General features: G+C 52.0%; 3 pseudogenes; 2 read left to right on the forward strand and 1 right to left on the reverse strand.

Annotated features, from left to right (window-relative positions):
• Positions 1-339: 339 nt before the first annotated feature.
• On the forward strand, positions 340-2690 carry LOC125516913 (cytochrome P450 81Q32 pseudogene; annotated as a pseudogene).
• Positions 2691-5927: 3237 nt separating this feature from the next.
• LOC147964230 (uncharacterized) lies at positions 5928-7516 on the forward strand (annotated as a pseudogene).
• Positions 7517-8112: 596 nt separating this feature from the next.
• On the reverse strand, positions 8113-11055 carry LOC147964231 (protein FAR1-RELATED SEQUENCE 5-like; annotated as a pseudogene).
• Between the last annotated feature and the right edge of the window lie 227 nt (positions 11056-11282).

Raw genomic sequence — 11282 nt, forward strand, 5'->3', positions numbered from 1 at the left:
TGCAACCAAGTATTGCATAGTAAGATGTCATCGGCATTGGTGTAATTGCCCGCTCTTCCTTTCGGTGCGTCGACAATGCCCTCACCCTCCTCGTCCACCTCGAACTCATGGTCTTCAAAATGCATGTCATTGGTTTGAGACCAATGCGAATTGTTGGAGCCAACACCCATCGTTGACATGTATGCATCATCATTGAGACTACAAATTTTTTTGCATAATGCAAATAAGCTATCTATATGTCACGAATGCATTCAAAAAATAACAAAAAATGAAAAGTTAGAATTTTTTTACCTTGGAGGCATTTCGTCAAACATGTTGTGCACACCGGCCGCCGGCTCAATGAGTGAGCTTGCCGGTGCTTCGGCAGCCGCTGCGCCCGTCGCACGCCCCGCAAGCTTCTTCCTCTTCGCCTTGGAGGTGCCGGAGCCGTCCTCCGTCTTGTTTTTCTTCGCCGATGTCTTGCCCTTCTTTGGCCGCGCCGCGTTGGGGAGCTTTGAGGAGGAGGGGCGACGGCTCGGGCCGGCGCCGGCGCGACGCCACCCGTCGCCGAGGTCATCCGCGGCGGCATGAAGAGGTCGCGCGCGAGGCCGCTCGTCGGAGGAGCTCCGGCGAAGGCGAGGCCAACTCCACCCGGGCTAGGGTTTGTGGCGGCGGCGGCGGGGGGGGGGGGGGGGGGGGGGGGGGGGTCGCGGCTATAAGCGGGGTGTCGGCGCGTGCGTCCATGGGTACGGGTCGCCGGCGCCGGCGCGCGCGGGGCTTTGGAGGGGGAGAAGAAGAGCGCAGTGCGAGCGTCATGTGTGCCGCACGCGGAAGCGAGCGCCGCAAATACACCGCGCGAGGTACCGCTTCCTAGCGCGCGCCCAACTGCTTATACCGCGCGCGCGGTTATTGCGCGCCCGCCGGTGCCATCCGCCGGATTACGCGCGCTAAAACGGGGGATTTTACGGCGCGGCGTCTGTTTAGCGCGCCTGTTAGAGATGCTCTGATCAAGAAGCCGCTGCACCGCTCGCTGGCCACGCTGGCCGCCTCGGCGCACGGCGGGGCCCTGACGCCGCTCGTATCGCTGAGGCTGGGGGCGCGCCCGGCGCTCCTCGTGTCGACGCATGCCGCCGCCGAGGAGTGCTTCACGGCGCACGACCGCCGCCCTGGCGGGACGGCCGCGGCTGCTCGTGGGGAAGCACCTCGGGTACAACTACACCGCGCTCACCTGGGCCTCCCACAGCACCCACTCAGGCGATCTGCGTCGGTTCCTCGCCGGCAAGCTCTTCTTGCGCTCCGCCTCGATGAACGCACGGCCGACCGTCGTGCCGAGGTCACGTCCCGCAGCAGGCGGTGGCGGCGCGCCGATCACCCTCCCGCCCTAGGCTCTTTGAGCTGGTGCTGAACGTGATGTTGCGCGCGGTGACCGCGCACGGGCACTCCAGCGACTTGGGCAGGTTCCAGGAGTTCGTCGAGGAGTCGTTTAAGGTAGTTGGCGCGCCCAGCATCGGGGACTTCTTCCCGGCGCTGCGGTGGGTCGACCGCCTACGCGGCATCGACGCGGCGCATGCGAGGCTGCAGGCGAGGCGTGATGCGTTCGTCGGAGGCCTCGTCGACGACCACACACGAAGGCGGAGCAAGGCCGCTGGTGGACACACGACCAGCGTGATCGACGAGCTCTTGGCGCTACAAGAAGCCGATCCCGAGTACTACACTGACAACGTCCTCAAAGGCATCGTCTTGGTGAGTAGTAGCACCGTGATTGCTTCATCCGACATGACATCGTCACATACTTATATAGCTGCAACGTAACGTCCAACCGATCCAATCCAGGTACTGTTCAGCACCGGGACTGACACGACGGCGCTGACCATCGAGTGGACGATGGCGCTGCTCCTCACCCACCCGGAGGCGCTGCAGAGGGCGAGGGACGAGATAGACGCCAACGTAGGCACGGGACGGCTTGTCGAGGAGGCCGACATGGCCAACCTCCCCTACCTCCAATGCGTCGTGAAGGAGAGCCTCCGGCTGTGCCCCGTCGGCCCGCTCATCCCGGCGCACGAGGCCATGGAGGACTGCACGGTGGGCGGCTTCAGGGTCCCGCGCGGCATCATGATCCTCGTGAACTCGTGGCCAATTAACCGGGACGCCGACCTCTGGGACTCCCCAACGGAGTTCATGCCGGAGAGGTTCTTGGATACGGCCAAGCCCGCGCCCATGATGCCGTTCGGGCTTGGCCGGAGGCGGTGCCCTGCGGAAGGGCTGGCGATGCGCCTTCTTGGCTTGACGCTCGCGGCGCTCGTGCAGTGCTTCCAGTGGGATGCCGGGGAAGGTCGTGCCATTGACATGGCCGAAGGTGCCGGTCTAAGCATGCCTATGGCCACGCCGTTGGCTGCTGTGTGCCGGCACCGGGAATTTGTCAAGGGCTTGCTCTTTGCTTCCACTTGATCTGGAAAAAAATTAGGTGGAGACGGGCTGCAAACCTCCTCCCGTGCGTACGCGCTCTAATCTATTGCCACCTGTCGTACCAATGCATCCCACGGCATCCTCTCACGCCCGCTGTAGCGCTCCTTTCTTCGGCTCGATTCCGTCGCTCCCGGCGCTTCCGCTCGGCTCGATCGGTAAGCTGCTATATCGGCTCAAGAAACCGAACACAATCCCCATCTTGTTCCACGTCCAGCGGACAGCCAAGGCCGAGCGATGCCGATGGAGCGAGGTGGCGGCGCCCACGGAGAGTGGCGACGACGGCAGACCAGAAGGCACCATGGGCACCTATGCCCACGACTCCACGAGTGATGCGTGTCTGTGGGAGAGCTGCTCAAACTGTTGGCGTCAGAAGACCTAGATCAGATGGCAGCCGCCTTGGCGGGCGAAGTTGGGCATGGAGGCGCCCTTGCTGGCTCATGGCGTGCAGCGCCCGCTCAGCGAGTATGTGCGTGCATGGCGCCGGCGTGCTCTTGTAGCCATGAGCTTGCTGGATATGATATCCGTTTTCACCAACTGAATGAATTCAGTTTCCCGATTGAAAAGAAGAGTAGCTTTTCACTGATGAACCAACGCCTTCCATAATAGTTTGATTTTCTAGCTTTGTGGTCGTTGCAATTTTCTTGTCAACAGGCATCACAATTGTAATATCCTCTCTCCATAGAGCATGGCTATAATAGTTGAACGAGTATAATTTTCAGATTTCAACTCTGTATGATATTACACTGTATTTCTATTATCAATAAGCAAAATAGTTTCCCTTTTATTGCAGCAGCTGTTCATGTCCGTTTCTTGGATTGCATTGTTATGTGCTCTATGTTGCCGACACCATCACATGCAACTTGTTTGTGTTCCACAAAGCCTCCTACAGTTTAGATGTCAGAGTTTTTTTAACTTCTCTGAATTACCGAAAAAGGCTTTCGCCCCGTTTTATAAATAAAGCAACCACCAAGCACAACGTTCACAAGGTACCACTCGAAACACGAACACACCCAACGCCACCGCACGAAGGTCCAACACAGACGCACAAAACACAACTCACACACAACAACGGTTCAGCTGTGGGCACAGCACCACAAGCCCAACACAACACCCAGGGACGCACATACAACAAGCGGCGGTGGCGACGGCGACGGCGACGAAGACGCAGAGCTAATCTGGCTCAGGTGGTGGTGGAGGGAGCGGGGGAGCCAGTCGGAGAGCCATCGCGCGAAGCTGAGTGATGATGGAGGTGATGGCGTCTCTCTCCCTGGGGCGGCTAAGCGGCCGCCAAAGCTGCAAGTAAGCAGACCATTTGAACAAAGCGTCAGTAGCCCGACGAACAGTTCACAGCGTCCAGGCAAGGACCCCGATGATCAGCCACCTAATGCGGCGTAATGCGGGGGGAGTCGCCTGGAGTTCGGCAAAGAGAGCAGGGAAGTTGGTATGATCCCAGCTTCCACCCACAATCTCGCGGAAACAACTCCAAAGGAACTGCGCAGACACGCAGGTGAAGAAGATATGGTTCGAGTCCTCTTCAGACCCATAGAGTGGGCAGCGCCAGTCCCCAGGGCCATTGCGTTTCAGAACCTCAACGCCAGATGGAAGGCGGCCACGAATCCACTGCCACAAGAATATCCTAATCTTCAATGGGAGGCGAATCTCCCAAATAGATGAGAGCGCCTCATGACCGGGCGAGGGGGCGATGGCCCGATAGAGAGATTTGGTGGAGAATTGACCGGATGGTTCAAGGCGCCATCTAGCGCGGTCATCGTCAGATGTGAGATCCGGCTCATGGAGAGCCACACAGTCAAGTCCTGCCAGTCCGCATTCTCCGCAGGACCAAAAGGCCTTTGGAACGCAAGGCGCCCAAGGTCGAGAAGGGCGTTTGCCACGGAGATCTGGGGGGCCACCGCAATGGAGAACAGGACCGGAAACCGGGACGCCAGGGGTGCGTCCCCAGTCCAGCGATCAAACCAAAACAGCGTGGCGGTGCCGGACCCGATCTCAATCGAGGTCCCTATCCGAAGGACAGGGAGGAGCTGGATGACAGATTGCCAGAACTGGGAGCCTCCAGAGCGTTAACAGAAGGCGAGTGGCTGTCCGCGGAGGTACTTCTGCTGAATAATGCGTAGCCACAGGCCACCATCTCCATTGTTAATCCTCCAGAGCCATCGAGTCAAAAGGGCTATATTCATGCGTTTGGATGACATGATCCCAAGGCCGCCCTGGTCGCGGGGTCTACAGATCTCGGACCACTTGACCATTCTCTGAATTATAATTAATGCATTGTCATTCTCAAAAAATAATAATAACTGATGCACTGATAGTTCAGGTTTGCAAAAGGTTTTTTTGAACTTCTCTGAATTATAATTGATGCACTGTCATTGTCAAAAAATAATAATGATTGATGCATTGATAGTTCAGGTTTGCAAATAGGTTTAGAGTGGCCTAACGGTGATGTTGGATTTATAGATAACTGGGGTAGGAAGTGGGAACAAGTAAAGGTTAAACAGAGAATCCGATGACACCGAGAACATGAAGTAGATCGTGTGAAGTACACAATATTATTTCTGCATTTTCATGGCCTGCTATGAGGTCTGAAAAGATGTCAAAATGCTCGCTGACGTTCTGCTCAATGGATTGGAAGGAAGCATGTTCTTTTGGTTACAACATACTTTCTTCAGTGAATTTCAAGATTCAGAAGCTTATAATGAAAATAATAATGATACTCTATTGTAAATTGTTGAGAATTATTGATTGTAATTTTTCTGATCTGTAAAAGGATAGATTCTTGCAATCATCTATAAATTTTAAAAAAAACTGATGTTTTTATATCATCTTTTACATGCTCACATCTTGATTTTGTTGCAAACAGGAAAGCACAGCTAGGTCCTGCTAGCTTTTAGAGAACCTCACTTCCTTTTTGTTAGAAAAGGATGCATCAATGTATCGAAACTGAAAGCATGCAAATTTCATATTTTACATTTGAGCATTTCATTGTACTCATATAGCCCTGATTGAAAAGTGATTGCAAATGGATTCAAATTGGACTGAAATTTAAACACCAAGGAGTAGCATTCCAGTAAAGCAGCCCTATGAGAATAAATAGATAATCCTGTAGATATTACAAAGCAAGGTTCCATATTTTCATGATTTGGCACTCCATCAGAATGATGTTGGAATAAGCCACGGCGTGTGGTGTGTCGGGCTCGTCGGGCGCGTCGGGTGCGCGCGGGACATGCGGGATATATTGATACGGTCGGGTTCGTCGGATGTGTCGGTAACGCGTGGGACGGACGGGACGTGTAGAACGCAGCAGTGTGGCGTGCATGTGTAGTGTGTGTGCGTGCTCGTGGCAGTAGCATGCGTGTGTACTGGTGGTAGTAGTCAGTCTGTTAGGTGTGGCCGATAGAGTGGAGCTGTCCGCGTCATGCGTCAGTGCATGCGTGGGATGGATAAGCTAGCTACTTGCATGGGCCGGTCAAGGCAGTTTGGTAGTGCAGGGATTAGTGGCCACGGCCGGGTCATGTGCGTCGTGGGCATGCAGATTATGTCCGTGCATGCAGCGCGACGGATGCGTGGGCACTGCGTTTGTTGCCAAGGCAACAAAGCCGTCTTTGTAATTCATTGAGTTGTGGCAATGGGAATAGTAACCGGGCTGTGAAGCCGGGTGAAAACTCCAGTGTACTGTGTGTTCCTTCTTCTTCTACCTCTAGCTACAAGAGAGAGAGAGAGCTGCAACAACAATTGGTATACAGAACTTCGGTTCGAGCGATCACCGGCGACCATGGCGCTCGTCCCGCACAGCGGCGGCGCGGGCGGATCAGCGACAATGGTGATGCCGATGCTGACCGTGGACAACTACACGGTCTGGGCCATCAAGGCGCAGACGATCCTCGACGTACACACCGTATGGGAGGCGGTGGCGCCGAGCGACGCGGCGGTGAACGCGCGGAAGGACAAGATGGCGCACGCGTTGCTTCTCGGGTCGTTGCCGGAGGATGTGCTGCTGTAGGTGTCGACGAAGCTCACCGCCAGGGAGGTATGGGACTCCCTGAAGGTGAGGTTCGTCGACGCCGATCGGGTCCGTGTGGCGAGGCTGGGGACGCTGCGCGGCGAATTCGACCGGATGAAGATGGCGGGCGGCGAGGAGCTCGATGTGTACGGCGGGAGGCTCGCGGCGATGGCGGCGAGGTATGCCAACCTCGGGGAGACGCTGGGCGACGCAGCACTTGTCAAGAAGTTGCTGGATACGGTGCCGGATCGTCTCTTCCCCGTCGTCGCCGGCATCGAATAGTTCCACGATGTGACGACGATGGCGTTCGACGAAGCGCTCGGGCGGCTGCGTGCGTTCGATGAGCGGGTTCGGCGCCGTGGACAAGACGGCGGCGAGCGCGGGGGTGAGCAACTGCTCATGACGGCGGCGCAGTGGGCAGCATGGGAGCGTCGACACGGCGGTGCTCGGGACGACGACGACGGGCGCAGCATGGCGTCGGGGAGCGGCGGCAACAGGCGCAGGCACTGCTACAAGTGCGGGGAGCACGGGCACTTCCGGCGCGAGCGCCCGCAGTTGCGGAAAGGACCGGCGGCGGAGCAGGCTCTCTTGGTCGGCGCCAATGTCGACGACGACGGACTTCTCTAGGCCGTGGCTTAGGGGGTGTGTGTTGAAATAAGCCACGGCGTGTCATGTGTCGGGCTCGTCGGGCGCGTCGGGTGTGCGCGAGACATGCGGGATACATTGATACGGTCGAGTTCGTCGGATGTGTCGGTGACGCGTGGGACGGACGAGACGTGTAGAACGCAGCAGCGTGGCGTGCATGTGTAGTGTGTGTGCATGCTCGTGGCAGTAGCATGCGTGTGTACTGGTGGTAGTAGTCAGTCTGTTAGGTGTGGCCGATGGAGTGGAGCTGTCCGCGTCATGCGTCAGTGCATGCATGGGATGGATAAGCTAGCTACTTGCATGGGCCGGTCAAGGCAGTTTGGTAGTGCAGGGATTAGTGGCCACGGCCGGGTCATGTGCGTCGTGGGCATGCAGATTATGTCCGTGCATGCAGCGCGACGGATGCGTGGGCACTGCGTTTGTTGCCAAGGCTACAAAGCCGTCTTTGTAATTCATTGAGTTGTGGCAATGGAAATAGTAACGGGGCTGTAAAGCCGGGTGAAAACTCCAGTGTACCGTGTGCTTCTTTTTTTCTACCTCTAGCTAAGAGAGAGAGAGCTGCAACAACAAATGATAGAGCAAATTGTTCTCGAAAGCATATGAAAAATCGTCAAACTTCAACCATGTCACACTCACATGTTAAAACAGAAAACATGCTACAGGTCCAGAACTGCTATTTATCGAAATGTAACTTTCTAACGGACGAGGACAATGTGGCTTCTTATTGAACTCCATGTAGAAGACTTGTAAATCCGCCTTGGACGAAAGGAGCAGGCGTGGCCGAAGGCTGTCCGTACACATCTGTTGAGAATGTTAGCATGGATGCATTAACATATCCGCCTTCAATAAACGGAGAAGCCATGGTTGAAGGCTGACCATACAAGTCACTTGATAATGTTGGCATTGAGGCAGTAGCATATCCGCCTTGGATCACGGAAGAACCTATGGTCGAATGTTGCCAATGAACATCATTTGCAAAGTTTGTCATAGCGTCGATGCTACTAGCATTAAGGTCCTACATCATGGAAGATAAATAGTTTAAAACAACAGATTAAGTACAATATGAAAGGAAAATAATGAGTACAAGCCATGTCTTGCTATCAATTCATCTGGATCATTGTGTTCCTCTCTATTTTCTGTTGCATTCTTTGGATCTTCTCCTATAGTCAGACATACAAAAATAAAAAATAAAAATGACTATAGAAACATATACTGGATAATAGCTTTGCTAGATTGGGTACAATCGATCAATACCTTTCTTTTTAGAATTTTTCTTTTTATTTCCTTTCTTCCTTTCAAGAGAGATTTTTGATCGTTTACTCTTTGCGCCTTTTACCACCGGAGGCACTCTAAATGATACAATACCTTTTAATGTCTCTGCAACACACTCAGTCGAAACTAGCCGAACCTCGTTGGATTTTTCTTTCATCTTGCTAAGAGAATTATCTGCTTCCAAGTCCAACTTATCTATGGCTTTCTCCAAATCATCAAGAAGCTCTTTCACTGTCGAACATTTCAATGCAACAGATGTTGCCTTCCGTGAGATACGGGCCGCTTGTGTTTTCAAATTTTCCGTATCAGTTCCTTGCTTCTCAATATAGAAGCCTCTCTTTGCATATTTTTTCCATCTGTTTAGTATATATTGCGATGGCAAAATGAACACATCGTTCATGTTGAAGACTTTGAGAGCATGCTTGCACAACAAACCTATCAGATATGCATTTCATATTTTATCAGCTTGTATTAAAAATCATATTGCAATAAAAAATGTGTACACATACCTATGGATTCAAACTTTCTGCAACAACATGTAACAGTCATATCCGTACTGTTGAATACGACTGTTGCTCCATGCTCTCTACGGATATGTGTAACCATATATGTGAAGATTGGCCCTTCATTTGTTAGCAGTTTACACGAGAATGTGAATTGCATTTTAAATTCTTTCTCAAACTCAGAATACATCCTACTTGTATATGATTCAGCCACGGTCTTCAACAATGGTAAACTGCTATAAGTAACCGGGTTCTTTCGACGCGAATTAAAATCTTCATCCAACTCATTCTCGCGAAGGCTCGCTGAAACCTTGTCACACTCTACAAGGAGTTCGGAAAGACCAAGTTTCCTACGGAATCTTTTCTTAAAGACATTATTCATTCCTTCGCTCCTTGTATTTGGATCTGTCTTCATAGACACATCTCTTAAAATCCGGTAGAAACTTCTCAGGATGCTTATGAATTACATGCCCGAGATGTTTACCAGCATTTAGATAGATGTGCCACAAGCAAAGACGATGGCTTGTATTTGGAAATACATAAGCAATTGCTCCGTCCATGGCCCTGTCTTGATCAGTGAAAATTGTGCTTGGATGCTTGCCTGACATTGCCGCGAGAAATGTCTCAAATAGCCAAACAAATGAATCAATGGACTCATTAAATATCAGTGCAGCCTCAAATATTACTGTCTGCTTGTGATGATTGGCACCAAGGATTGGAGCGAAAGGCAATTCGAACTTATTGGTATCAAACGTGGTGTCAAATGATACAGCATCACCAAAGCATGCGTAATCCATAATGGACTGACCATCTGCCCAAAAAAAATTAGCTATCTGACCATCCTTCTCATCTACTTGAATCGCATAAAAAAATGTTGGATCCTCCCTCTGCTTATTCCTCAAGTATTCTAACAATGTTTTTGCATCATTGGATTCTAAATACTTCTTCCTTTCCTTACCAATCTCATTATTGCAATCCATTTTTGAGAATGGCACTTTGTCGACTCCTCCATAGAACGCTACCATGAAATCATACACCTGAGATGGCTTCATCCCAACTTCACGTATCTGGCCAATTAGCACTCTGTCGGCTTCTACAACACGTCGTTGGGACCTCAACTTGTGTGACTTATTGGGACTAGCAAGATAATGATTGTGATCTGTTACAACCTTTTGCACTGTCCAAATCCCCTCTCTACTGACACTAAATTGAACACGAGCCTGACAACCTATTCTTGTAGTGGCCTTTGATGATTCGGTTTCTCGTTCTCCTTGATTACTGCAAACTATATATTTCTGGTATATAGTTCGATCTTGGCGGCGCTTTGTCTGGCTCTTTCTGATACTAAACCCAATCTTGCCGGCATACGTGTTGTACATGTCGTATGCTTTCTGCTCTGAATCGAATGACTTTCCCACTTGGGAACAATCAAAGCTTGCCCAACTTTATCAACCACCTACAGTAAAAAGTGTTGAGAATTAAAATTACATTACCACAATGTAAAATGTATATTATGTTCTTCTTCACAACACATTAATTTTACATTAGGTGCGTCATGGATGGAATACTTTGTTTTGAATAAGCTATTGTACTATCAAGTCAAATATGAGCAAATCATTGTTTACAAAATTATTAATATGTCATCCTCAAATTGTTCATTACAGAGAAACATCTTATCTTGACTTCCTGATCTAGCTTTTGGCATGACAATGTACTATAATGTACTATACACATGCAAGCTGAGATTGTTGTAAGGGACAATCTCAAAGAACCAGGCAACAACCATACCTGTTGTATCTCCTCTCCGTCAGCTCCACGACCACTGTCGATCAGATCGTCCTCCTGGCCTCTTTCTCCAGTCATGTTGGTTGTGTCATACTCCTGGTCTTCTGTTACGTGCGGTGGCGGCAAGTCTATGTCGCATGTTGCTGCCTCCGGTGCCACTGTCGACAGCGGGCTATACGAGGTGGAGCAGCGGCCGTCCTCATCCGCATGGTTTACATGATCCAAGGCGGCGACAGTGCCGGACTCCGGCGTGGTGACTCCCGTCCTTCTCGATGGAGGTGACACTTCACGCAGCGGGTGCACGACCCGCGGCGGCCATGGCTCTCGTTCCGGGCCGATGCAGCCATGGGAGAGAGAGGGCGGCGAGGCGTTCTGGCGCGGTGCGGCCATCCCCGACTCAGGGATCCCACGCCCACCAGTCCGATCGCGTGGTGTTGGAGAAGAGGGCTCCGATCGCTCAGCCATGGAAACTCCGATTATTGCGGAAGTGATTGATACGAGCCGCATAGTTTTTTCCTGGAGCCGATGCGAGGTACTAGCCGATGCGGATGAGAGGCTAGCGTTAGATGGAGAGCAGGGACAGGTGGCGATAGATTAGAGCGGGTACGCACGGGAGG

Source organism: Triticum urartu, chromosome 6A, assembly GCF_056163025.1.
Source record: "Triticum urartu cultivar PI428250 chromosome 6A, HENAU_Tu73, whole genome shotgun sequence".
Lineage (NCBI taxonomy): Eukaryota > Viridiplantae > Streptophyta > Magnoliopsida > Poales > Poaceae > Triticum > Triticum urartu.